Genomic DNA, 27,999 nt, shown 5'->3' on the forward strand with positions numbered 1-27,999 from the left:
AACACAATCTAAAATCACATATGAATAAAAGATAAATTGGTTTATTTAAATAAAATTTTTTTATAATTTTATTTTGTTTAATGCTTCATGCAAACTCCCTATGTGAGGCATATTTGCTGCCTGACAAAAGGCATCTTTCCAAAACATTGCACAAAATAAAACTATAAAAGGTTTTTATTTTGATGTGTTAATTTACTTTTTATTTTCTTTCATTCAAGGTTTTCTTGCATCTTGTGGTAGAACATTCATTATAAAATCCTATTTGCCCTAGAACTAACAACAATACATTGCTTATCTAGATGGTTTGAAAGACTGATTAACTGGAACACCAAGAGATTTTTCTTCTGTAACACTGTTAAGGTTATTTGCATCAGAGTTTTACTCGTGATTCAAATATGTTGTATCCCAAATGCATTACCTTGCATTTATTATAATTAAAAACCATCTGCCTTTTATTTGCCTAACTTGCCAAATAATCATATTTTTTGTAAGGCAGTTGCATCCAGCAACACCTAAAACTTTAATGTCATCTGTAAATTTAAATAATCTGTGGACCGTTATTTCATCTGTCATTGATGTAAATCAAAAAGATAACACAGAACTATGAGGTACCTCAATTGTAACCCAGTTTGAATGAACCCCACTGATAACAACTCTCTTCTGTCCAGCCAGTTTTGTATCCACTAAGTCAAGTTATCTCCCACACCTACAGATTTTGTTTTACAAGCCTATTATATGTCACCATATTAGATACTTCTTGAAAATCCAGATACACCACATCCATACTTGTATTCTCATCTATTTAAATAGTAGCATCTTTTAAAAAGGTGTCAAAAGATTATTAACTAAAAAGGAGCTAAGGGTGAGCATGTTTGATGTAAAGGGGGTTTGAACCCGCAACCCTCAAATTATGAGTCAAGTGCTCTGGTGTGAGATAAAATAATGGATGAACTATAACTTTTGGTGTCTTTGTAGTTTTTACTTCACAGATATTCTTTTGTATATATGTAGCAAAAGAATTGAAAACGTGACTTACAAAACTTCAATAAAAGTTCTGCAAGAAAAGAACGAAAGATGACATTTTATAAACAAGGAATTTCAACAGGTTTGAAGAAGAGCTGTAACATGATATGTTCAGTACTTTTATTCCTAAGACAACACAAAGAGTAATTGCGATGATTTGACAACAAACAAACCGACTTATGTGGTTCACGTTATATACCATGACTATATTTATTTCCTATTAAGTTTATGTAGTGAGAAACGGATGTGTTTGTGTGAAAGCAAATTCTCATTGGGTTGTATCATACATACACAGAGAAGCGAATCACGCATTTTAGAGTTGTAAAGCCTTAGACTTACCACTACCCCACCGAGGGACAAGAAACGGACACCAAATAAAGAATTGTAATATATTGGTTGACATCATTTTACCTCATATATCATTAATAAATCATTAAGCCTGATATCGCTTTTTACACCTAATGAATCAAGGTATCGTTGCATACTATCATACTCTAGTTTAAAGGAAAGAAACTTTTTAATATAAAGAGAGAAAGACACTAGATGCAGGAAAACGCCACCACCACAAAAGTATGTTCACTACGATTAAATAAAAGTTATAACAGAAGTATTTGAAACTCGTATCTTGTTTCATTTGTGACACAAATGTTTGAGGACTAGTGGTAACACACGAGAGTTTCTTCCACTGTCTTGTCAGAAAACCAGAGTTATGTCTTCATAATGCTGTACTTCGTTAACGTTTCTCAATTATACATCTCTTAATTTTTAAATCTTGGTAAGGTTCCTTTAAGCTCATATAATAAAGCACGCCTCTAGATGGCGGTACAGAGTGAATGTGGTAATGTACTTTTGACAAATAAAGTTTATTATTTTACGGTTCACATGATCAGACTCTTCCCAGAGAAACTATTATTTAACTTACTATCAGGTCACAGACTCATGGTTAAAGGATTAGTTATAACAACGGTTGATTCCTAATGAAATATTTAGGTCTTTACAGTCGCTTCAATTTGTTTTAATTTTACCAACAGCAATTTTAAATGTAACAATTACTCGAAGTTCATTAAAGCGTTGAATAAGACAACCTGAGAAAACAAAAACTCTTACAATACTGTAGCGTAACAAACACGTTGGATGAACTAGTCGTGGAAGAAAGATACCAAAATGATGTAAATAAGTTTTCTTATCATCCACTCGTTTAACTGTATTTCAAGAACACAAAAAGGAATTCCACTGGATTGTTGTTGTTATACAACCACTAAATACTGTCTCAATATTTGGTTTTATGCTACCAGTCTTTGTATTTAAGAAGTTAAGTTTAAAAATAAAATTTATTAACCATTGTCTCCGTCTTAATTATGGTCTAATCTTGTTGAAATGAAAAGAGACCGAAAATAAGGCACCACTGATAAGCTGACGGCTCGAGCCACAACAAGTTTTCATTGGCCAAAGTGGATAAATTAAATGCATACTTTGAGCTACGTCTTGAGAGACAGTTCTTAAGTGATAGTTGTCAGAGTAAAAAATCATAAGTTTCGAAATGTGATGAACTTAAATATCCATGGACGAATGATTGGGTCAATATCGAATAATCTCGATAATGAGAAACCGACTGTAGGTCGGATAATCTTATTTGTCTGGAACTTTCCGAACTAACACATTAAAAAATATATTCGTCAAAATAGGTCACTTAACTGTTGAAATGTTCAGTACCGTAAATCAATAATGACAAAGAAACACATACATCATCTATCTCACTATATCAGAACAGACTAGGAAAAACCGAATGACAAACCCAACTATTAACTTTCTCCTAGTAGCATATCCTTTCCTTTTTTTTTCTTATTCCATTTTCTTTGTTTTCAAAATATTCTTATCTGCACTGTTTACGGTAACTTGATCATACATCACAATTCTGAAAATACTGCTGGCCAAAATCTTAAGGCCAATGAACATAAAGAAAAAATATGCATTTTGCGTTGTAAGACTCAACCACTTATTTGAGTAGAGCTTCGAAAGATGAAAATAAGAAAAGGAAAAATAAAAATAAAAAACTTTTTAGTATTTAATAGGGAAAATGTGAACACTATGAAATTAACCTAAACACTAGCTGGTCAAAAGTTTAAGACCATACTGAAACGAAGCGTTAATCGGTAAATATGTTACGAACTTTAGTCATTTGTGTTTAAGCATGAGCGCTGTCAAAATCTCCCAACGGCATCTCCTGTGTTACATTGGGTAAAAACATGGCAAAGACTAAAAAATTGACACAGTTTGAACGTGGCAGAATTGTCGAGCTGCAAAAGCAAGGTCTCTCTCAACGTGCCATCGCTGGTGAGATTGGGCGTAGTAAAACTGCTGTTGCAAAGTTCTTAAAAGACCCTGAGAGATACGGAACGAGAATTTCAAGTGGTCGGCCCAAGAAAATTTCGCCGGCGTTGAGCAGAAGTATTCGATGGGTTTTCCGGCAAGACACCAGCCGATCGTCGAACCAGATTAAGGCCCTTACGGACATAGAATGCAGCTCAAGAGCAATAAGACGGCATCTAGGAGGGAATGTCTTTAAAAACTGTAAACGTCTTAAAAGGCCACACCTCCTGCCACACCACGAAACAACTCGGTTAAATTTTACTGAAAAGCACCAAACACGGGACGTAGAAAAATGGACGAAGGTTTTGTTCTCTGACGAGAAAAAATTTAACCTGGATGGTCCAGATGGCTTCCAACGTTACTTGCACGATAAGAATATTCCCCTGGAGACATTTTCTACACAACACAGTGGAGGAGGTTCCAACATGATCTGGGGTGCTCTCTCCTTCCATGAAATAATGGAGCTTCAGGTTATACAGGGGTGTCAAACAGCAGCTGATAACATTGGCATGTTGGAGTGTGGAAATGACTGGATCTTTCAGCAGGACAACGCTGCAATCCACAATGCCTGCAGGACTTTTTCATGGCAAATAACGTGATTCTTTTGGACCATCCAGCGTGTTCGCCCGAACTGAACCCCATTGTAAATGTTTAGGGGTGGATGGCAAGGGAAGTCTATAGAAATGGACGTCAATTCCAAACAGTGCATGATCTTCGTGAAGCCATCTTCACCACTTAGAATAATATTCCAGCCAGCCTTTTCCAAACGCTTATATCGACCATGCCAAAGCGAATGTTTGCAGTTATTCGCAATGACGGGCGTGCAACTCACTACTGAGACCTGTTGTTGAGCATGTCGTACCCTGTTTAAGACTTTTTTTTGGTATGGTCTTAAACTTTTAACCAGCTAGTATTTAGACTAATTTCATAGTGTTCACATTTTTCCTATTAAATGTCAAAAAAGTTTTTTATTTTTATTTTCTCTTTTACTATTGTCATCTTTCGAAGCTCTACTCAAGTTGAGTCTAACAACGCAAATACATATTTTTCTTTATGTTCATTGGCTCTAAAATTTTGTCCAGCAGTGTACTAGAAAGTTAACATCAACCACTACTGTACATAATAATATCAACTATTAGTGTTCATAATGACATCAACCATTAGTATTCATACTAACACCTACCACTACAGCCCATACTAACATCTACCACTACAGACCATACGAACATTAACCACTACTGGTCATACTATACTAACATCAATCACTACTGTCCACACTAACATCAATCGCTACTGGCTACACTAACATCAATCACTACTGATCAAACTAACATCTACCACAACTGTCCACACTAACATTCACCATTACTCTCCATACTAACATCATCCACTACAGCCAATAGTAGGTAACACGTACCATTACAGTCCATACTAATATCTATCACTACAGTACATAATAACATCAACCACTAGAGTCCATACTAACATCAACCATAGTGTCCGTACTAACATCAGCCACTACTGTCCATACTAATATCAACCATTACAGTCCAGACTAACATCTACTACTACTGACCATACTAACATCAGTCACTACTGTCTATACTAACATCAACCATTACAGTCCAGACTAACATCTACTACTACTGACCATACTAACATCAGTCACTACAGTCCGTACTAACATATACCAGGACAATCCATACTAACATCAATCATTACAGTCCATACAAAAGTCAATCACAACAGTCCATACTAACATCAATCACTACAGTCCATACAAAAGTCAATCACAACAGTCCATACTAATATCCACCACTACAGTCTATACTAACATCTCCCACTACAGTCAATACTGACATCAACCACTACAGTCTATACTAACATTAACCACTACTGTCCATACTAAGTTCAACCACTACAGCCCATACTAACATCTCCCACTACATTCTATACTAATATCTACCACTACAGTCTATACTAATATCTACCACTACAGTCCATACTAACATTCACTATTACTGTCCATACAAACATCATCCACTACAGCCCATTAGTAAACGTACCATTACAATCCATACTAATATCCACCACTACAGTCTATACTAATATCTACCACTACAGTCTATACTAACATTAACCACTACTGTCCATACTAAGTTCAACCACTAGAGTCCATTCTAACATTAACCACTGCTGTCGATACTAACGTCAATCACTACAGTCCATACTAATATGAATCACTACTGTGCATATTGACGTCAATCAGTACAGCCCATACTAATATGAATTACTACTGTCCATATTGACGTCAATCAGTACAGCCCATACTAACGTCAATCACTACAGTACATACTAATATGAATTACTACTGTCCATATTGACATCAACCACTACTGTCCATACTAACATCAACCACTACAGTCCATATTTACATTTACCACTACAGCGACCGAAGAAGTTTGTGTTCACTTTAGAAACCTAACAGTTCATGATAAAAATTATGCGGACTATACGCCGACTTTATTTTTAGTTAATCAGTGGTGTATTTTACATTTTACGACCAAGTGTGACTTAGTGATAAGCATGCCCAGTCTGTGAATCTGAAAATTTACAGGTTAGCCTTTCATGATGACGAGAACCCACTTTATGTAAAATTGTATTTCAGGACAGCTGATCTAAGTATTAACATATTTACTTATGAAGTAGAGAACAACGTTTCGACATTCTTAAGTCATCTTAACCTGAAGATGACCGATAAAGGTCAAGATATTGTTCTCTGCTTTATTAGTAAAAGTGTTAATACCCATACCGAGATCAGGTTGACATTTCGCTGCACACTTTTTCATACAAAAGTCATCAACAAAAATATTTTGCACATTCTTTTGGTTTATTGTATTACACATTCAGACTAAATAAAACATCATAATACGTGGAAACTGTGGCTACACTCTCTGATGACTTCAGATGTTTTCCTTTAAAATTGTTTCGATTCATTTACAAAGAGAAACAAGTTATTCAGAAATCGTTCATTGACTATTTTTTAGTAATCTATTACTAAAGAGTTCGCTATTTCGACCCTTTTTGAGATACAGGAGTCACATACACCCTTTTCTTTATTACTAAGTTATTACACTTATTATGTGAAACTTGTCTTTGAAATTCAGTCAAACATATATGGGATATTAATTAATATAAGACGCAAAACAATATTCATTGATAAATCTTAGGCCTGATTTCTTCACAGATTCTTGTATATTCTGAATTTTCGTTGATTCATTTAAATATCTGTATGGAGAATAAATGAATTTCCAAAGAAATAGTTGTAACTTGCAGTAAGAAATCGTTCAAATCAGTCATCAGAATACATCATGCGAAAATTATTGTTTTACGCTAATGTGTTTAATGTTTCAGTTTCGACGTTAGCGAGAGGACGAATCACAGTGAGATCAAGTAAGTTTATAAAAGTATATCTGGAATATTATGAGTCGAACGCCTTAACCTACCTAACCAATGCCGGGCCTTCACATATATCTTTTCTGATTTTGAGGCTGATATATTTTGTTTGTATCATAGATTTTGATTGGCTATTGTCGAACGGCCTCTACCTCCCACTTAATTAATTATGTTATTGCAACAAACTTGTACGCACTTTGATGTCACATTCAGTTCAATATCGGTTCCTACGGTCAGGAATATAAAAATATCAGTATTTTAGATAGCTTTTTTGGGGGGCTTTAATTCCATGTATTGTGATTTTATTTAAAGTTAATTTGTAAAGTTGATTCCGTTTTTGAGACTGTGAAATTCCTCTAAGTTTAAAGTAGGCCTTACATGATCACTAAAGGCTGTGCAACGGCTAATAAAGAGAATGTTGTTGTTGTTTTTGGAATTTCGCACAAAGCTACACGAGGGCTATCTGTGCTAGCCGTCCCTAATTTAGCAGTGTAAGACTAGAGGGAAGGCAGCTAGTCATCACCACCCACCGCCAACTCTTGGGCTACTCTTTTACCAACGAATAGTGGGATTGACCGTCACATTATACACCCCCACGGCTGGGAGGGCGAGCATGTTTAGCGCGACGCGGGCGCGAACCCGCGACCCTCGGATTACGAGTCGCACGCCTTACGTGGTTGGCCATGCCAGGCCATAATAAAGAGGAAGGACACACCGGGATTCGTATAAGTATCCATCGACGAAATTTTAGAATAAGTAAAGGTAAAATTAAAATAAAAAGTTGAAATTTTAACTTGAAAAAAATTCCTATTCCTAAGGCTAAGAAAACTAAACACAGACGTAACTATTAATTAAACATAAAATAAAGTCAAAACTCAAAGTTGAATCACAAAAAATAAACATGCGTTGTTTTTGTGTTTTTGACTGACTTAAAATGTGATTAAATATTAAGAGGGATTAACAATATGTTTAGGCCCCAGCATGGCCAGGTGGGTTAAGGCGTTCAACTCGTAATCTAGGGTCGCGGGTTCGAATCCCGGTCGCACCAAACACGCTCGCCCTTTCAGCCGTGGGGGCGTTATAATATGACGATCAATCCCACTATTCGTTAGTAAAAGAGTAGTCCAAGAGTTTGCGGTGGGTGGTGATGACTAGTTGCCTTTCCTCTAGTCTTACACTACTAAATTAGGAACGGCTAGCAGAGATAGCCCTCGAGTAATTTTGCGCGAAATTAAAAACGAACAATATGTTTTTTTTTTCTGATACAATCATAATTACTTCTTAGATTAATGGTTAGCTTGCAGGACTTTCGACGAAAAAGGTTCAAAATTCGAGCCGCAATATGCCGCTGAACTACTTCGATAATAATATTATTATCACTGTGCCAATCATTTTTCTGTTCAACGAAGACTATTTATAGTTACGACGGAAGTTGCTAATTAGCTGCTTTTCCTTCAGTCAGTGATTCAAAAGCAGGGATGTCTATGTCTTTTGTGTCTCATGAGGTGGTCTTCAAGTTGAAAATGCCAGAAGCCTAGCTATAATCTGTGATTAACTCAGAAAATATATTTTCGTTTAGACATCATTTTACTTTAATGAACGATTTACTTAAAATGATGGAATATCTCTTTTGTCTCTTTTTCTGAGAAATAACATCGTGCTTGTGAAATATGTTTATAATTTCTTTATAAAAGTAGTTTTCGGTTTTATGGTCATATTAGAGCTGTTATCAAGTTTATAGTTTTGTGAAATAAGAAAGGTTCGAGCTTAAATCAGGTAAATTGGTTTTTAGTGTTCAGCATAGGTATAGGTTTGTTTGTTTTGTATTCCGCGCAATGCTACACGAAGACTATCTACGCTAGCCGTCCCTAATTTAGCAGTGTAAGACTAGAGGGAAGGCAGCTATTCATCACCACCCACCGTCAACTCTTGGTCTACTCTTTTACCAACGAATAGTGGGATTGACCGCACCATTATAGCGACCCCACTGCTGAAAGGGCGAGTATGTTTGGTGCGAAGGGGATTCAAACCCGCGACCCTCGCTTTACGAGTCGAATGCGTTATCCACCTAGCCATGCCGGGTTAAGTATAGGTTTGATGTGGTCCATAGCCAGAATTTATTAACATTATTTAACGTACGCAATGCATTATTTGATTTATATTTTTCATTCACTTTTCAGATAATTTGAATTAACTAAATAACTCTCCTTTTTGATCGTTGATGTTGTCAGAGTTATTTACATTATATTTATTGCAATTTTTTGGGTCCCTCAGTGGCGACTCGACAGACTTGTAACGCTAAAATCTGATGTTCGATTCCCTGTTATGGACACAGCACCTAACTTTCTGTAGCTTTATTCTCAAACAAATAACGAGTTTTTGGACCATATTCAATAACATTTAATGAGATATAATGATACTGACTGACCATATAGAGGAACATTCAACGAGATGTAATGACACTGATATTAGTTTTCAAGCTAGCTAGCAACTTAAAGACGAGCAACCAGCATGAACAGGTGGTTAAGGCACTCGACTCATAATCCGAGGGTCGCAGGTTCGAATTTGCGTCACACCAAACATGCTCGCCCTTCCAGCCGTGGGGGCGTTATAATGTAATGGTCAATTCCGCTATTCGTTGGTAAAAGAGTAGCCCAAGAATTGACGGTGGGTGGTGATGACTAGCTGTCTTCCCTCTAGTCTTACACTGCTAAATTAGGGACAGCTAGCGTAGATAGCTCTCGTGCAGGTTTGTGCGAAATTCAAAAAGACAAAAACAAGCAATCCTTGCTTTTCTTCGAAAAAAAAATAAATTTGGTATATTATACAGATAGAAAAGTGCGGCAAAATATATATTTTATCATGCAATCAGGCTTTAAGAATACTTTTCTGGCTCCACCTCTAATTTATTACTTTAATATATTCGCTAGAATATACGTGCATTTTAAACAATCCATACATTTTTTATGAAAATGTGACGTAATGTATTTGACTAGAGAATTGTTGATAATGGGGCGACTTTATTGTTATAAAAATATAACTGAAAAGAGTTGTAAAGGTGACACTTGTCATACTGTAATACAGACGGATGAATACGTTTTATTATAACGAATTTTAATATGCAGATCAGCAAGTCACGGTTGGATGTATGAGAACTACCTAACAATATGAAATAAAAATTATAATTGACAGCAACTGTTCAGTGAAGAATAGATCTCGTAATGATAGTTTTAGAGGGGCCTTTACAAAAGAAATTCAAGGAAAAAAGACAATTTTATTTGACACAAGACATTAGTGTTAGGTGTATTATATTTTAAAACATATATTCTTAACACAGTGCTTTGGAGATTTTCAAAGATTAGAATTGTGTATTATAATATTAATAGTATTTCAACCACGATATATATTTATTATATCCACTGCTAACGACGCATTTCACTCAGTGCAAAACTTTTCAGACTGACTGGGATACAATAAATACAAAAGTGGTAGAAACAATATTTATATAAGACATTTGATATAATAACAGTTGTTGTGGTGTGTTCCCTTTTCACAAGTTAGCGAAAAATGATTACAGTTTTACATGCTATAAGACATTAGTATTAGGCTTATTATTCTTTCAGACACTATATATTATATCTAGTTCATTAGAGATTGTCAAGAATTAGAAGAGTATATTCCAACGATACCTCTGTCAAGCATGACCAAGTGGATAAGGCACTCGACTCGTAGACTGAGGGTCGAGTGTTCGAATCCCCATCACACCACACATGCTCGCTCTTTCAGCAGTGGGGCGTTATAATGTGACGGTCAATCCCACTATTCCTTGGGAAAAGAATAGCCCAAGAGTTGGCAGTGGGTAGTGATAACTAGCTGCCTTCCCTCTAGTCTTAAACTGCAAAAATTAGGGACGGCTAGCACAACTCTGTGGCTTTGCGCAAAATTCAAACCAAGCCAATCCGACGATACTATATTTGTCACGTCCAATATTTTGAAGAACTTACATCTTCAGGTCAGATTTTACCGTTTTTTGTGAGGGTTTCTATATGGTATCTGGAAGGATTTAAGTAGACGTGATTTGATGGAATGACAAATAATGCTATCAATGGTACCCACAAACTGCTGGATTTTAGGCCTGAGTTTCTGTTTAATGATGGTTTCATAATGTTGATGCAGAGAGAGTCTTTGACTTTTCCACAATTTATCACCATAGATGTGTCTTTAACTGTTCCAGTCTATTTTGTGTCCTGTCAACATGACATGTTTTGCCGGGATAGAATTCCCTCTTTGCATCAGCCTTGTGCAGATTCATTCTCTTGTATCTTCTAGCTCTTCCAATGTAAGTTTGTTTACAGAAAGATGATATTTTATAAATAACGTTTTTATGTTTCTCGTCAGTTGTTCTTTGCCTAGTTTTAACAACAACAGACCTGAGTGTTCTGTACCTATTATAGCGGACATCAACGTCAAACCTTTTGGTTACAGTTTGATCTTGTTGATTAGGTTTTACATATATTGAAGATAAAGGTCTTAGACTTGCTTTTCTTGTCTGTGCTACCAGTTTGTATTTTAATTTTCTTCAAGCTACTGGTGATGAAACTAAAGGAATATACCTGTTCTGGTTTAATCCATTTTTATGCAGTTTTGGTATGAACACAAAACAATGGCTCAGAAAACTGTTGATACCATAATGAATGATGCTCAATGTTGATGAAGTTTGTGTCACATACATTTTCAGAACTGCTGGTCGAGCACTTAATAATGTGTCATTTTACAGAAAGTGGATGGTAAGACTGGATATATACGTATCTATAACTATGAGTTAATTTACTGTATAGGATTGTAGTGAGTTTGTCATTCTGTCTGTTCACGAAAATATCAAAAAATAACAGCTTGTTGTTCTCTACTTCCATGGTGAAGTGGAGTCGGTCGTATGTGGAGATGAGGTGTTGCAAGAAGACTAAACATTTCCCTGACAATATTGCCCGATAACAAGTGTGTCGTCAGTAAAGAGTTTGTGAAAAATGATTTCCTTTGTTTGAAATCTTCCATAATTAGTAACATTCTTATTAGCAACTATGGAGAATGGTGATCCCATGGCTTGAACATTTCTTGATGCAAAAGTATTTGTTACATTGATGGTATGTGGGCTGAAGATAAATTATGTTTAGTTCAATACTATCTTCTATATTTATGAATAGATTTAAATGTCAACTAATCCATAAAGCCTTAATGACCAGTTTTGATGTAATCTCCTTCATAGAAGTACCAACTACCGAAACCTGCAAAATAACTTTAAAACTTTATATCCAAAACTCCAACCCATTAATACACATCACCAGCAACAAATTATTAACTATTATAAAATTAACTACCACCAAAACTAACTTTATGTTCAATGACCAAAATTACGGACAAATAAGTAGCTTAAGTATGGGCCATCCTGTGTCACCAGCCAACATTTTCATGACACAGATTGAACCTCAAGCAATCAATTCAGCCTTACACTCACCACTATACTGGTACAGGTACGTTGATGATACAATTGCTAGGTTCACATCTACAGAACACACACTTGGTTTTCAATCACGTTAACTCCATACTCCTCAACATAAAGTTAACAGGTAAACACGAGAAAACTAACCAATTATCATTTCTCAACCTTAAGATCACATGAACCGATACACAATTCAAAACAGAAAGCCACAGAAAAATCACCTATACTGCAGTATACATTCTCTGGGACTCACAGCCCAGTATGGCCAGGTGGTTAAGGCACTCGACTCGTAAACCAAGGGTCGGGAATTCGAATCCCAATCACACCAAACACGCTCGTCCTTCCAGCCGTGGGGGCGTTATAATGTGACAGTCAATCCCACTATTTGTTGGTAAGAGAGTAGCCTAAGAATTGAGGGTGAGTAGTGATGGTAGCTGCTGCCTTTCCTCTAGTCTTACACTGTTAAACTAGGGGCAGCTAGCGCCGCAGATAGCTCGCTTGTAGTTTTGCGCGAAATTCAAAATAAACAAACCCTGAGACTCGGCACATGAAACAAAACAAAAACTCAAAGTATTAAGAAACCAAAAATACACAGCCACAAAACTATGCTCACCCGATAAAATTAAGTATGAAATCAACAAAATAAAACAGCACTTCATCAACATCATCAACTTTCCTCCAAAAACCGTTGAAAACATTATACACACACACCTAGATCAACGACAGAGAAAAAATAAACAAACAAAATAAATTTCAAGAAACAACAAACTACAAAATTTTACACTGCTGCATACCATACATTCCGGATATCAGCGAAATAAATAACAAACATTTAGAAAAACTTATAACAAAACACAAAATTCCAGTGAACACCAAATTTATTCAACAACCAGGTGCAAAACTAAAGTCCATGCTATGTAAAAACTACACTGACTGATAAACCCAACACTAACATTATTTATGAAATAAAATTCAACAAGTGCCATAATTCTATATTGGGGAAACAAGAAGAAAACTGGTTTGTTTGTTTTTTGAATTTCGCACAAAGCTACTTGAGGGCTATCTGTGCTAGCCGTCCCTAATTTAGTAGTGTAAGACTGGAGAGGAAGGCAACTATTCATCATCACCCACCCCCAACTCTTGGGCTACTCTTTTACCAAAGAATAGTGGGATTGACCGTCACATTATAACGTCCCCACGGCTGAATCGGCGAACATGTTTGGTGCTACGGGATTCGAACCCACGACCTTCAGCGTACGAGTCGAACGTCTTAACACACTTGGCCATGCCAGGCCCAAGAAAACCAGAAACTAGATTCAAAGAACACAATAAACACCTTCTCACGTTTTTGAACACTGCAAAACAAATAAACACAATATAACCATAGAAAACACCCAGATAGTAAGTAGAGAAACAAATATAAACAAACGCAAAATCAAAGAAGCCCTACTTATACAGCAACTAAAACTAAAATTAAACCAATATAAAAAAAAACACCTTTATACCTATGCTAATTAATAAACTAATATTCAACTACAAAACCCCCTACAATCCTGTACCGTTTATAATCTCGTCCCTAATACATGTGCCTGGCAACGGTCAGTTGCAAACTCCTTTTGTTAATCTGAAGATGATCTAAGAAGGTCGAAACGTTGTTCTGTACTTTATTTAATTAAAATTTTAATACCTATACCAGCCGTCTTGAGAATATATTTTTACTTTGATGGGTTTTTCGTCGTCATGAATTAAATTATGAATAAAAAACTCATTACTTTAAATTCAATATAACTTACACTACATCCAATGATCTGTTGTAACAGATCACCAAATCAATAATTATTTACTCTAGCCTAACGTGTGTTTCATACGGCTCAAATGGTTCTCTAAACTTTCAATAACTAGTCATACACAGTACATTCATTACTCACATCAAATATTTTTTTAAGGAATAACAACAAAAGAGGGAAACTGAAACACCTAATTAATTAGTAACACTTATAGATACCTCTTAAGTAATGTTTATAGAACTGTTTAAGAGCGCTACCAAAATTTAACTACAAATACGAACACAATTAAAAACTGAAACTATTCGGATGCATACAATAATAATTGTTCAATTTTTGATCCACAGAAAACTTTTTCTGGTTCACCATAATTTCATATGGGTATCAGGTGTGACTTAGTGTGCCTATAGTGTGTATTTAAACTTTCATGGTTTGCATTCATTTGTCGTAGAATAACGTTTCGCACTTTGTAACATTGAGTGTGTTATAAGAGCGACAGTAAAATCCCACTATTTTCTCAGATAACAGTAGCACGAGAGTTTTCAGTGGGTGCTCTAGTCTATCAGCTAAAATGATGGGATGCCTGTACGCAGTTTGGCTAAGACAGTCCTTGTGTAACTTTTTACAAAAATTCACAAACAACCACAATGATCAATGAGTTCATTTTAGATTGAAATATGGTTTATGTAGTATCAGAAAGACCGCATTCAATTTTCAGTCAAAGAAAAAAAATCTATGCTGCCTTTGCATCTGTCTGGTGCTTGGGGTTTTCAACTTTATACTAAACAGGTAGATCACATTTTGTAGTTCAGGTATAGTCGTCTATAATTTTGAATTGTTAACCAACAGGAGGGCAATAAATTATCAGCAAACTAAGAAATCTTTCAAAGAACCTTCGTCGTAAATGACTTTCACAAATATATAAAAATATGAACCCATTGAAAAGTATTTTCATTTAGAAATTAATTAAGTAAAGTTTTTCTTTTCTTCCCAACTTCTTTGGCCTTCCATGGACTTCGGTTATACCGTGTCATTCAGTGTACATCCTTACAGTAATAATTCCATGTTTTGTAAGAAAAAAACTAGAGATCAGATTAAACTGTCGCATTTACATTCAATTAATTCTTTAAACTGTTTGAGACTTCATTTCGAATTAAAATTTTTCTTTGATTATTTGTCAGAAATGAAGAAGCTGTTAGACAGATAATAAACAACCGTTGTAAAGAGCTAGGTAAACAATGACCTTATTATTATTCTCGTAAATCGTATCCATGTATCATAAAGGCCACATCTATAGTTTATCACAAGTAGCTTTAGAAGCAGCAAAAAACGAGAAGGGAAACCAACTATTTTCTAGAGAAATGTTGTATTTCCAGAATCTAGCACGTAGCATATTCATACAGTTCCACTCTACTTATGAAATCACCGTGACTTCGAACAGCGATACGAAAGAGATAAAACATGCCTTGTTTTCAGTTGAAACGAAAGTGTTAGACAGGAGTGGGGGTTTGATAATGGTAGACAAGAAACGTGAGGGGCTTTGACAGAAAACAAATCGGTCGGGGGGACGAGGCTGGTTTGGAACTAGCTCCTGATCCATTTTCTAACCAGAAAGAAGGGATACTTGTCCGATAACATCGAACTGCACCAAACATCAATTTAAACTAAATAAATCGAGACTCTCTGCCATTAGGAAATGAAGTACTGATGCTCCCAGACTCAAGCCTACAGCTGTGCTATAAATAAATAAATCGATTTTGTTAGTGCTTAGAGTGCACAGTGATTGCATTGGGTGGAGTTTATTGTGCTGATATTCAGCGCTTACGTACCTCAGCGAATAATGAACGAATCTCTTAAAAAGTTCGATTTTTCCAGAGTTCGTTAGGCAAGCGTTATTGATACTCTTGCATGTGGTCATGTTCAAGATTGTCACACTAAACATCTCAGTGTGTCTCAAGACCACAGTATAATGTTGCGAAACATCTGTTGGTTTAAACTTATGATATAAAGTCTTATTTAAATTTATCAGCGGAGAAATATTTAATAGTAAAAAAAACAACGGTGGTTTAAAAACGAAAATTTTTATCTCACTTTTACAACAACAAATTTATGTAGATTTTAACGACAGATGGTAGCAGTCGTGCAAGATTTAAGCAGAAATACAAAAAAAAAAAAAAAAAAAATTATTGGCTTACCAAGTGGATTCTGCTAATTGAAAAATATTTTTGATATATTTATATACATGTATTAAGATTAATCAAGAATCTTCAGTCTATGTCACGTTAATTTTACCTAAACGTTGCTTTTGAACGTGATAGGAGAAATATGTCAAAATAAATAATTTTAGGTTTGATCGATTTGGACATACCGTGGTGTTAGTTTACATTTTCGTATACACGCATTTCGAAAATAATAATAAATATACACTTTAAAATCAGTGCTTAATTTCCGTCGGATCTCAGATCCGGAAACTATTTTGGATATATATTTTTTTAATTTAAAAGCATAAAGTGTAATTAATTTTAAGAATATCTTGGTTGTATTAAGAATCAATATTTCACTGACGTAGTCAACTTTATTACCTCACTCCAGCCCAATTTCACATAACTGCCTTAATTAACAATGTCTAAGTTATTTTCCAAAACTCAAACGTTCCCTCAGCAGGAAGTCGTTACCTATTTTTTAATCTCAATTAAGCGCTGATAAATATACTAATTTAAGAAAAAAATACAGAGTAAAATTGCGATATTTATAATTATAATTATATATGAATTATAATGTAAATTATAATTATATATGAATTATAATGTAAATTTTACGCTAGCAAAGAAATGGGACAGGGTAGACTAAGGAATCGAAACTTCATTTTGTTTACGAGCGTATTTTAATATTTTCAGTACTAATTCGTAATCGCTTCCTAATTGTGCAACTGAAATAAAAAGAAGTTGGGAATTTTAATTCAAGAAACGCAGACAGAAAGAAAGTGTAAAGGTAATAAAGGAGAAAGTCCACCATGAACGTCGAAAAAAAGAAAAGAAGGTAGATATGTTTTGCAGTATGTTTTTGTAGATAACTTCCCACATTTTGTACTAAGCATACTGAGTTTTATTTTATTTTATTTTATTTTATTTTTGTAAAGCTAGCAAGATACTTAATGTAAACATTTGCTAGCCAATATTACGTTTGCAGAGATAATCTGCGACTATTGCTTTGTTGTTGAACGTTTACTCCCAAAATCATAGAATGGCTGGGCGGTAGAAAAAAAATCGATTCCACTACTTGGTCACTTACCCAGAGTTTGTAAGGAATCCAACAAACCGCTCTCCGTACCTCCCTGACTAGCGGTAATGGACTCTCCTTTACCACGCGGGTTGCTACAGACGCCAGTTTAAGCCTAAATATTTCAGTCGGATGAGCAAACTGACTGTGGAGAGATTTCGAATATTCCTACACTTGGACTTAGTTTTGTTTGAATTAAATAAAATACGTTTTCATATCAGGTAAGATTTTATATGTAACTTATAAGCTTAGGACTGCTGGAATAATATTGTATTTGATGTTATTTTTTAAATAAATATTTAATTCTATAAAGTTGTTTTTGAATTAAGCACAAAGCTACTCAATGGACTATCTGTGTTCTGCCCACCATGGGTATCGAAACCCGGTTTTTAGCATTGTAAGTCCGCAGACATATCGCTTAGCCACTGGGGAGCAATTCTATAAAGAGATTTTGTTTTAAGAAAACAATAAAAATTAATCTTACCAGTTTAGACGAATTTTAAATATTGAAAAAAATAACAAGAAAGTACTGTGATTAAGATTCATACTGAGAATTGATATTGTAAACCTATATTATTATAGTTGAATATTATAAATAATTTGGCTTTTACCCCAATTGAGGAAATGGTTTAATAGATCTTAGCCTTCCATCTAATTCGTAAAATAATTATATGTTAAATGTTGTCACGTGATTGTTTTTGTTCTAAGGATTATATCAACGTCTTAAGTTCATTATCATTAAATTCTGATTGAAAAACTGACCCAGTAATTAATATACATAATTTAACATGATTTTTCTAACTAGATGTATGCAATGTCTTGAAGTAAAAACTTATGAGAAGTAAAATGGTTTGATCAATCAGCTGGATATTCTTGCTGTTAGCGATATTGTTTGGCCGTAATTCCCATAATAACCCAAAAAAGTTTGTTCAGATAAGAAGACTTAGTTTAGACTTAAATCTAAACACTAAACTAACAATGCAAAATAATCATTATAAAACATATATTATTTTTATCAAATAACTAAAATAAAAATGTAAGTAGAATATAGGCTTAACAATATGTGTTATATTCTGCAAAAATACTGTAAACAAAGATAAACAAACCAGTATTCTGTTGTTGTTAAATATTATTTGTTCAATGTTGAATATATTGATTAACCAGTAGTTAGATACTGTGATACGAGAAATATAATTTCTCACTTTAATCGCTTCTATAAATAGGCTTAATTATAGCCTAACATAGAGGAATAAAGAGCTTAAAAGCAACTCGTAAAGATAACTTAGGAAATAAACAAAGTTTTGGTGTTGGTATATTCCACAGATGTAAGAGAAAAAAATAAATTATGAGACCAGGTTTAACACTTTCTCAAATATAATCATAGGAGGTAAATACACCGAGTAAAGTTACATGCTCTTAAATGTGAAAAAAGCATTTTTCGTGTAAGAACCTTAGCAAATATATTGTAAGTTACAAACACTTTATGAGGTTTACCTATAGTATAACTCAAGTATGAAGCTTTTACTTCTGTGTAGTTTTTTTTTCCAAAATCAGTTGTTAAATCAAAAAAAGACATTTTGCTCAGTGTTATATGTATATAACGAAACAATGTAAATAATTTTCAAAACTCTTTATTTATTACTACTGATTTAAAAGGGACAAATAAAACCACAAATACATAAAGTTTTGTGTATTTCAGGATATTCTACAGTTTCTACAATAAAACGTTTTCGAACAAGACATACTTAACATTTTAAAATAATATATATACATACACCACTTATAAAAATAAATTAAGAGTTATGATATGTCAGCAGAGACAATTTTGAATGTAACTCCTTTGACAGTTATTTAATAAGATTCGAATTTATGGGTGATGGAATGGGAAGAGGATTTCCATCTTAATTATGAGAGGGAAGGATCCCTATCTCAAATAAAGGTAGAAATCAGATCCCATTTTGCTCTCTACCTGTATATCTTGAGGAGTTTACAATTTCTCTAATTTCAATTAAATATTTGATCCAAAAGAGATAAAACGAGTTTCGTTACTGGAAATAAAGATATTACAATAAAACAATACAAAGTCATGCTATTGTTGTTCCCCGATTGTCAACATATTTTGGCCCCCACTGTATCAAAATATGTATAAATTCCCACTCCAATTGCAAACATCTTCAGGAAAGTCTGTGCCCTGGATATTTTGACTTTTGACAAATCAAATTTACTTTCACAGTCGACGCTTCCCGTGTATACAAACTTTGTTATGATGAAATAGGCCTTAAGTTTCGGAGCTTTTGTTTGTTTCCTGCCACATGTTGAATTAAGACGAGTAAACCAATCGTTACCTTTGGCAGACGAAGTGACCAAACCTTTCCCATTTGTGACTATTACGAAACTTTATAATTAATGCGAATGAGGTCTGCTAACATGGGATTTTTTTTTTTAATTACTTGTGAACAGACGGATTCTCTGACTTTCAAAGTTGCTGAATAATTGCTGAACACTTCGAAATACTTCGTGGTTCCTGTGTCTTGTTTCTGTCAATCTTTACAACAAATGTAAAACTAAGCATAAGTTTTCACTCAAGCAGCATAAATACCACTCTTCAGAAACAGTGACGACAAAAGTATATTTTTCTTACATTTTCCTGTGTTTGTTTTGTGTTTCATAAACGAAATCTTAATACTGGTATGTCCCCTGGTAGCTTGGCGGTAAGTAAGTAGGCTTATAAGGCTGAAACTATGGTTTTGATAGCTGTGGTGGACAGAGCACTGATAGCCCATCGTCCAGCTTTGTGTTTTGCAACAAACGGAATTGACATGGGTGAACGTGTGGGTGAACGAGTCTGTTAATAAGATAATAGCATCAGACTGTGTTAACTTGTTTTTAGAATTTCACCTAAGGTCACTTGAAGATTATCTGCGCTAACCGTCTTTAATTTTGAAGTGATAGACTAAAATGAAAGCAGCTAATCAACACTATCAAATCATAGGCTACTCTTTACCAACGAAATTATAATTGTCCATCATATTAAAACGCCTCAACGGCGTTTGTAGATATTGTAAAACAATATATTCCACTTACATGACCATCCAGCACGCCTGTAGAGTAGCGTGGCGCAATGGCTTTGGCCTCGTAGTTGAATGGCCATGGTTTCATAGCTAACTCTTGTTATGCTATTGTGTTCTTGAGTAAGACGCTTTTGCTCCAGTTGTCCCTGACTACCGCACAGTATTTGCGGTGGACAAACATTCCTTTCAAGGATCATGGATCACTGTTGTCATCCGTTTGTGCAAGTGGAAATCACCGGCTTTATGTGCCTCGTAAAGGCACAACAAAGATTTAAGTTTTCAAACTAACGGCTGAAAAGGCGAGCATATTTGATGGCAGGATTCGAACTCGCGACCCACGGATTGCGAGTCGAGTACCCTAACTACTAGGCCATGCTAGGCCTCGTAATATTATATAAGTGAAATTTAATATAACAGCATATCTGTCCATAATTTTTACTGGTCATTCGACAAGGGATTCAGATGTTTATACTTTATAGCACATGAAAATGTACTACGAATTATGTCAAATAGGAGGCGGGTCTTCGGACTAAGACTTAACTGATTTAGAGAATTATATTGATGTACCATTCCTCCTTTAAGGCATCATCCAAAATTACGTGATATAAAGTACAAAATATTTACTTGATGGGTAAAGTCACGCCTTGTTCATTAACAGCAGAACAGGTACTTTGTTGCCTTCAGGATTGTGGAAGGCACCTTTGCGTAACCAATCAGAAAAGTGACAGATATAGGAAACTAGAAAACTAACCAATAACTAAGTACAATAGTTTTAACTTTCTTTCAACTTTTTTGTTTACAGACCTTGTGCGAGTTTCGAATAGTTCATTTCATGTTTTTCGTGTATAACTAACAATGTCGTATTATTTTGTTATTTATTCAGACACCTATGATATTTTAGTGTTTTTCCAGGTATTGTAAAACTTTTCCTTTAGTCATTACTTAACTGGTGTTTTTTCACAGTTTTGTGTCTTCTGACTTCATCTAAAACTAATTTCAGAAAGAAAAAATTATGGAACAGTTATTATTGAATTTACTTCATGAGTAATCGTAGTTATGCTCTGAGTTTTTTGTTTTTTTTAAATATTGACAAGGGTTTCTCAAAGTGGAGGTCGTGATCCCAGTGAGTTCACAAACCTTTTGAATTTTTTTTTTACTTTATTTTTGTAAAAGGTAAATAAAACTAACAGTATGTTACAAGATTCTATCCAATAAAAATCAAATAAAATAGCAGTATGTTATTACATTCTATCCAATAAGAATCAACTAAATAAATATTTCTGTCCTGTTAGCTATGCAGATTATGAATTTCATTATTAGCACTACCCAGTATACAGTCATGTGAAAAACTTAGGACACCCTATGAAAGCCTGTGCATTTTTGTAACATTTTTGGATATATAGATATTTAATCTCAATTTTAATAATACTGAGAGATTATAGGAATATAATTAAAGAATTAAAACTGAAGAAAAGACTTTTCAAGATCTTCTGTAAATGTAATTCTACAAAAATGCATATTCTGAGGAAAAAGTTAGGACACCTGCCCCTAATAGCTGGTGTTACCCCCTTTGGCTGAAATAACTGCAGTAAGACGCCTCTTGTAGCCATCTACCAGTTTTTGACATCAGTCTGAAGAAAGTTTGTCCCACTCCTCAATGCAGAATTCTTTCATCTGTGAGATGTTTGAGGGGTTTCTTGCATGTACAGCCCGTTTCAAGTCATCCCACAGCATCTCAATGGGATTAAGATCTGGGCTTTGACTCGGCCATTCTAGGACTCTTCATTTCTTAGTTTTCAGCCACTCCTTGGTGGATTTACTGGTATGTTTTGGGTCATTATGTTACAGGGTCCAGTTCCGCTTCAGCTTTAATTTTCGTACAGATGGTCTCACATGATTCTCAAGCACCCTTTGATACACAGTAGAATTATAGCAGCTCCAAACCATGACACTTCCATCTCCATGCTTCACAGTTGGTATGAGGTTCTTTTCTTAGAATGCTGTATTTGGTTTACGCCAAACATGTCTTCTGTTCTGTTGTCCAAATAATTCAATTTTGGACTCATCTGTCCAAAGAACATTATTTCAGAAGTCCTGGTCTTTGTCTACATTCTCTCTGGCAAACTTTAGTCTGGCCATGATGTTTCTCTTAGAGAGCAAAGGTTTCCTCCTTGCACACCTCCCATGCAAGTTACACTTGTGCAGCTCTTTCCGATTGTAGAGGCATGCACTTTCACATCAACAGTAGCCAGAGCCTACTGTAGGACCCGTGATGAAATGTTGGGGTATTTGGAGACTTCTTTTAGTATCTTGTGGTCTGCTCTCGGGGTGAACTTCCTTGGACGACCAGACCTGGGCATGTTGGCAGTTGTTTTGAAAGCCCTCCACTTGTTAACTATTTTCCGGACAGTGAAATGGCTGATTTCAAATTCTTTTTGGATCTCTTTAAATCCCTTATCAGACTCATAAACTGCTACAATTTTCTTTCTGAAGGCCTCAGACAGCTCTTTTGCTCTCACCATGGTACTCACTCTCACTGCAACAGTCAGGAGCACACCAAACTAAATGTCTGAGGTTTAAATAGGGCAAGCCTCATTCAAAATGCTGAGTAACGATCTTCTAATCATGTGCATTTGGGGTAATACATCTGTGTGTGAGTTGAGCCATTTTAAGTGGGAATAAATGTGGGGGTGTCCTAACTTTTTCCTCAGTTAGAATATGCATTTTTGTAGAATTACATTTACAGAAAATTTTAAAAAGTATTTTCTTCAGTTTTAGTTGTTTAGTTATATTCCCATAATCTCTCAGTATTGTTGAAATTGAGATTAAATATCTATATATCCAAAAATGTTACAAAAATACACAGGCTTTCATAGGGTGCCCTAACTTTTTCACTTGACTATATAGCAGCTTATTCGATTGTGTAGAGAAAACTACGACAAGGACTGACTAGAAACTGCTTACATGCGTAGCTTACATTAAACACATATTTTGACTTTTCATGACATGGCGGTTAGGGTGCTCGACTCACAATATCGGGATCGAATCTCCCCACAGACATGCTCCTCCCTTCAGCCGTAGGGTTGTTATAATGCGATTGCCAATCTCACTTCTTTATTGTAAAGAGTAGCCTAAGAGTTGGCAGTATATTGTGTCAACTAAGTGCCTTTCTTTTTGCTTATCACTTCTAAATTGGGGTCGGCTAGCAAAGCTAGCTCTGGAGTAACTTTTCGCGAAGTTAAAAAAACAAACAAACAAAGTACACCTTTTTTCGGCCAGTAAGATGACAAACAAAATAATAAAAACTGAGAGGGAAGAAAAAGTTTACGCTGAACTGGACCAGTAATAAATTTACGAATTTACAACGCTAAAATTAGTGGTTCGTTTCTCCTCTGTAGACACAGCAGCTAGACCGATGTAGCTTTGTTTAAGGAAAACACACACACATATACGCTGAACCTAACCCTCCCTTGTCCAAAACGTTGCCTTCAGTGGACTCAGCAGATAGCCCGATGTGGCTCTGCTGTAAGAAAACAAATGAACAAACCAAAACGTGGTCCGAATACCGATGAAAATGAACGTCTTTTATCGAATGTGGCATAATTTATATGACGTTGTAATTCAACATGCTGTTGTATATTTACTCAATTTACCAATAAAAAGTTTTGTAAAGTATTATTATTATTGCTGGAAGTTACGGGAATTTTTAATGTAGGATTACGTCACAAAAAAACAAGGGACCGTTGGTATATATCAAATATAATTTACCAACAATTTAGCAGTCTATAAGCATTGGAGAACAAACATCTGAATATAAGTTTCTCAACAATAAGCAGGTAAACTCAGGATACCAAAACGTCCTCTTAAGTGGCTATTTATTGAATCTGTAAATAAAGTAAAATAACATATTTTGCTTAGTGATAATTCAGCAGGTACATAAATATATTACTACACAATGCATTTCACTCGCACGATAATTTAGTGGACTTCCGTAAATATTATAAAACAATACTTGCTATATACTTAACGAATCAGGAGATCTATAAATAGCAAAAAAAACAATATCTCTCACTTACGTTTGTTAGTTTGAAGTTAAGCGCAGAATTACACAATTTGCTATATATGCTGTGCCCATCACGGGTATCGAAATCCGATTTCTACCATTGTAACTCCGAAGACACTGTGCCAGACGGGGGGAGGGCACTTATGTGATCGTTCGCTGAACCTGTAAATACTGGAAAAACAATATCTTCAACCTTACTGACCGTTCAGTCGATCTCTAAGTAGTAGAAATAACTTCTTACACGTTAATGACCTGTAAATACTGACAGTAATACCTTTCGCGTAATGTGACTTTTACGGGGTGTCATTCAGTAGACTGTGTTGTATAAACACTGAACAAGAAGGCGTTCCACACATTGCAGAAAAACGTTTTTAACTTTGCCTTTGCCTGCTAGTAGAAAATACTTTAAACTTTTTCTAGGTGGTAAGTTTATAAATAAATGTACCTGTAGAGCTTGTTATTAGCACATTTTGTAAAATAACAAATTAACAAAAATAACACAAATTACGAGTGCTAGAAGAAAGATCAGATAGTAATACAGATAAGTAGCTGTTGTCATTCAGCGAGAGAGAGCACTTTCTAGAAAGAACTAGTTATTCAGTTTCTTAAACGTTTACTCTGATTAGATTAGTGATAACAATGTTATTTCGATTTGCTGTAGTTCAGGTAGGAATTGTGGTTTTATTTACAAGTGAATACGAGTAAAAACTGTTAGCAGTTACCAATAGCTTTAGACTAAGTTATGTTACCTATACAAACTGGAACTAAACCTAAAGTGGAAAGTATAGGTTGTTTAATTCATATCTGTCTCACTCGGAGTATATAATGCCACGAAATAAGAACTCATAATGATTAGAATACAACGATTTTTTTTTCATTTGACACACGTTGTTAGTCGTAATTCCAGTCGTAATCCTTATAAGTCTTGAGGTTCGACGAGTCTAGAATATTTATGTTAGTCCTAAATATATATGCTATGCCAACAAAAAAAATGATCTTCACAATAAAAGATACTTGAATAAATAATACATATGTTGTATATATATACTAAACATTTGATCAGTACTGTTAATTGAAACCAATATACACTGTCTGTTGTATATCAGTTGGTCTGAAGAACTCTAGAATTGGTCGAAAGGCCTCGTCAGCACCGATTACAGGAGATATGGTGTGGTTATGTTTTCTTTACTTTCAATGAGAAGTTTATAATTATCATGTTATATTCACCCTTTGGCTTTATAATCACTTGATCCACTGCGAGATAAAGAATATTGGCTTGTTTCTTCACTAGTTGTTCTGAAATGAGCAGGTTAATTAATTTAAAAGTAAATATCATGGTAAATGTGCATATCGTTATTCTGATATATAGTGATGAAAAATTATACTTCACCAATTTATTCCAGTTCAAACCAAAATAATTGTTGCCAAGCAATTTGATGATACCAATTAAGGGGAAGTATTTAGTCATAGACATGTTAAGGCGTTAGCGTTTGAAGTCTTTTCAGTTTTGTTGGAGAGAAATATTTTACTAAATATTCAAAGTTTAAAATATTTTTATGCTACTGTATTATTCATATAAGCGGACTCTTTCAGTAGATCAGTTTCTACTACCAGAATGTATTCCTATCTTCCTCCTGTTGTGAAGAAGCTTGTAGTCGTAAAAGACCCAAATCTCATTCCAAACCAAACCTCCCCATCAGAGACCCTCTTGCTGTATAGCCTTTCTGTATCGCCTTCTATTGACATTCCTATACATTCATATGCTACTGTTGGTTTTCGCCCTTCTGTCACCACTGTAATGAAATGATTTTGAGATTCAATGACCCCCTGTTATACAATATAAACTGTAACAATATGGCCATTGTTACTTTTAGGGTTAGCATTGTCATTTAGAATCATCGGCTTCAATTTCATCATTTACCACATTTTAGATGATATATTTACAAGTTCGATAACTTTAGAAAGAATTAATTTATTTATTTACACTAGCTAAATAAAATTTTACTACAAAAATGGACAATTATGGCTAAAACTTTGATATTTTAAAATGTTTGTTTTGAAATAAATATTAAAAAGGCTTCTGTCAAAAGAAAATTCAAAATCTTAACATTTAAGTAATAATTTTATTTTGGAAAAAGTTTCTTGGATTACAACGCAACTATTTTTTTTCAAAATTTGATGTTGCCCATTTATTCGGATAATAACCGGAATATATGGACTGAAAAAAGATAATTTTCATATCAGTACTCTATTGGAACCCGCTTGATAATCTCGGCTGATGAAATGTTGTTAAAGTTTTGTTTTCATCAGTATTCATCCATAACCTACGAATCCAAGACTCTTGGAACCACTTCTGTCTGCCGAATCCACAGATTTGTTTATTTTATATATATATTCCTTAAGCCATCCAAAACTGCAAAATTACCTTATTATACCTAATGTTGCAGTAACCAGTCTATGGGAGTTGAAATGGGTAACCTGCATTTAATTGTAGAAAAACTCTTCCGATTCGAATACAAAGCCATCAACTTGGTCACAATCCTGTGTACCTCATCGCACTAACTGAAACCAGAGGTTCCTTGTCTCATAATTCTTTGTAGACATGGACCATAATTTATGAAGGTACGCTGCTATGGCTTATATTAATTGTCATTGTAAATCTGAATTACATCAGTTTTTCTCTTATTGCACAGGACTGCTGGAACTCTTTTGTTCCTTTCATCCTGGTCGCACCAAACATGCTCGCCATTTCAGCTGTGGGGACGTTATAATGTGACGGTCAATCCCACTATTCGTTGGTAAAAGAGTAGCCCAAGAGTTGGCGGTGTGTGGTGATGACTAGCTGCCTTCTCTCCAGTCTTACACTGCTAAATTATGGACGGCTAGCGCAGATAGCCCTCGAGTAGCTTTCCGCGAAATTCAAAACAAACAAACAAAGCATTATAAATGTATATAGCTTAACCAAATAAATATTAAGATGTCAGTGCATTGGATATACAAAATGAACTTTAAAAAAAAGGCCCGGCATGGCCAAGCGTGTTAAGGCGTTCGACTCGTAATCTGAGGGTCGCATCCCCGTCGCACCAAACATGCTCGCCCTTTCAGCCGTTGGGGCGTTATAATGTGACGGTCAATCCCACTATTCGTTGGTAAAAGAGTAGCCCAAGAGTTGGGGGTGGGTGGTGATGAATAGCTAGCTGCCTTCCCTCTAGTCTTACACTACTAAATTAGGGACGGCTAGCACAGATAGCCCTCGAGTAGCTTTGTGCGAAATTCAAAAACAAACAAACAAACAAACCTTCCATCCCACACTCATCTTAAATACAGTAAAACATCTGTCAGATTTGGTTTTACTAATAAAGATTCATGTTATTTCTCCATTTGGTGATGGTTACCTTCCAATGCTAATTCAACAAGATACTGTACAAAACTCAAAGGATTTATTTGAATTACTGT

General features: G+C 35.0%; 1 long non-coding RNA gene across 1 annotated transcript in view; it reads left to right on the top strand.

The window, feature by feature from the left end:
• The first annotated feature begins 17,536 nt into the window (after positions 1 to 17,536).
• LOC143240006 (uncharacterized) overlaps positions 17,537 to 27,999 on the top strand; it is a 115,956-nt gene continuing 105,493 nt past the window's right edge. The window contains exon 1 of the long non-coding RNA XR_013021501.1: positions 17,537 to 17,630. This is a non-coding gene — a long non-coding RNA (uncharacterized LOC143240006). The remainder of the gene's footprint in view (positions 17,631 to 27,999) is intronic.

Source organism: Tachypleus tridentatus, chromosome 13, assembly GCF_004210375.1.
Source record: "Tachypleus tridentatus isolate NWPU-2018 chromosome 13, ASM421037v1, whole genome shotgun sequence".
Classification (NCBI taxonomy): domain Eukaryota; kingdom Metazoa; phylum Arthropoda; class Merostomata; order Xiphosura; family Limulidae; genus Tachypleus; species Tachypleus tridentatus.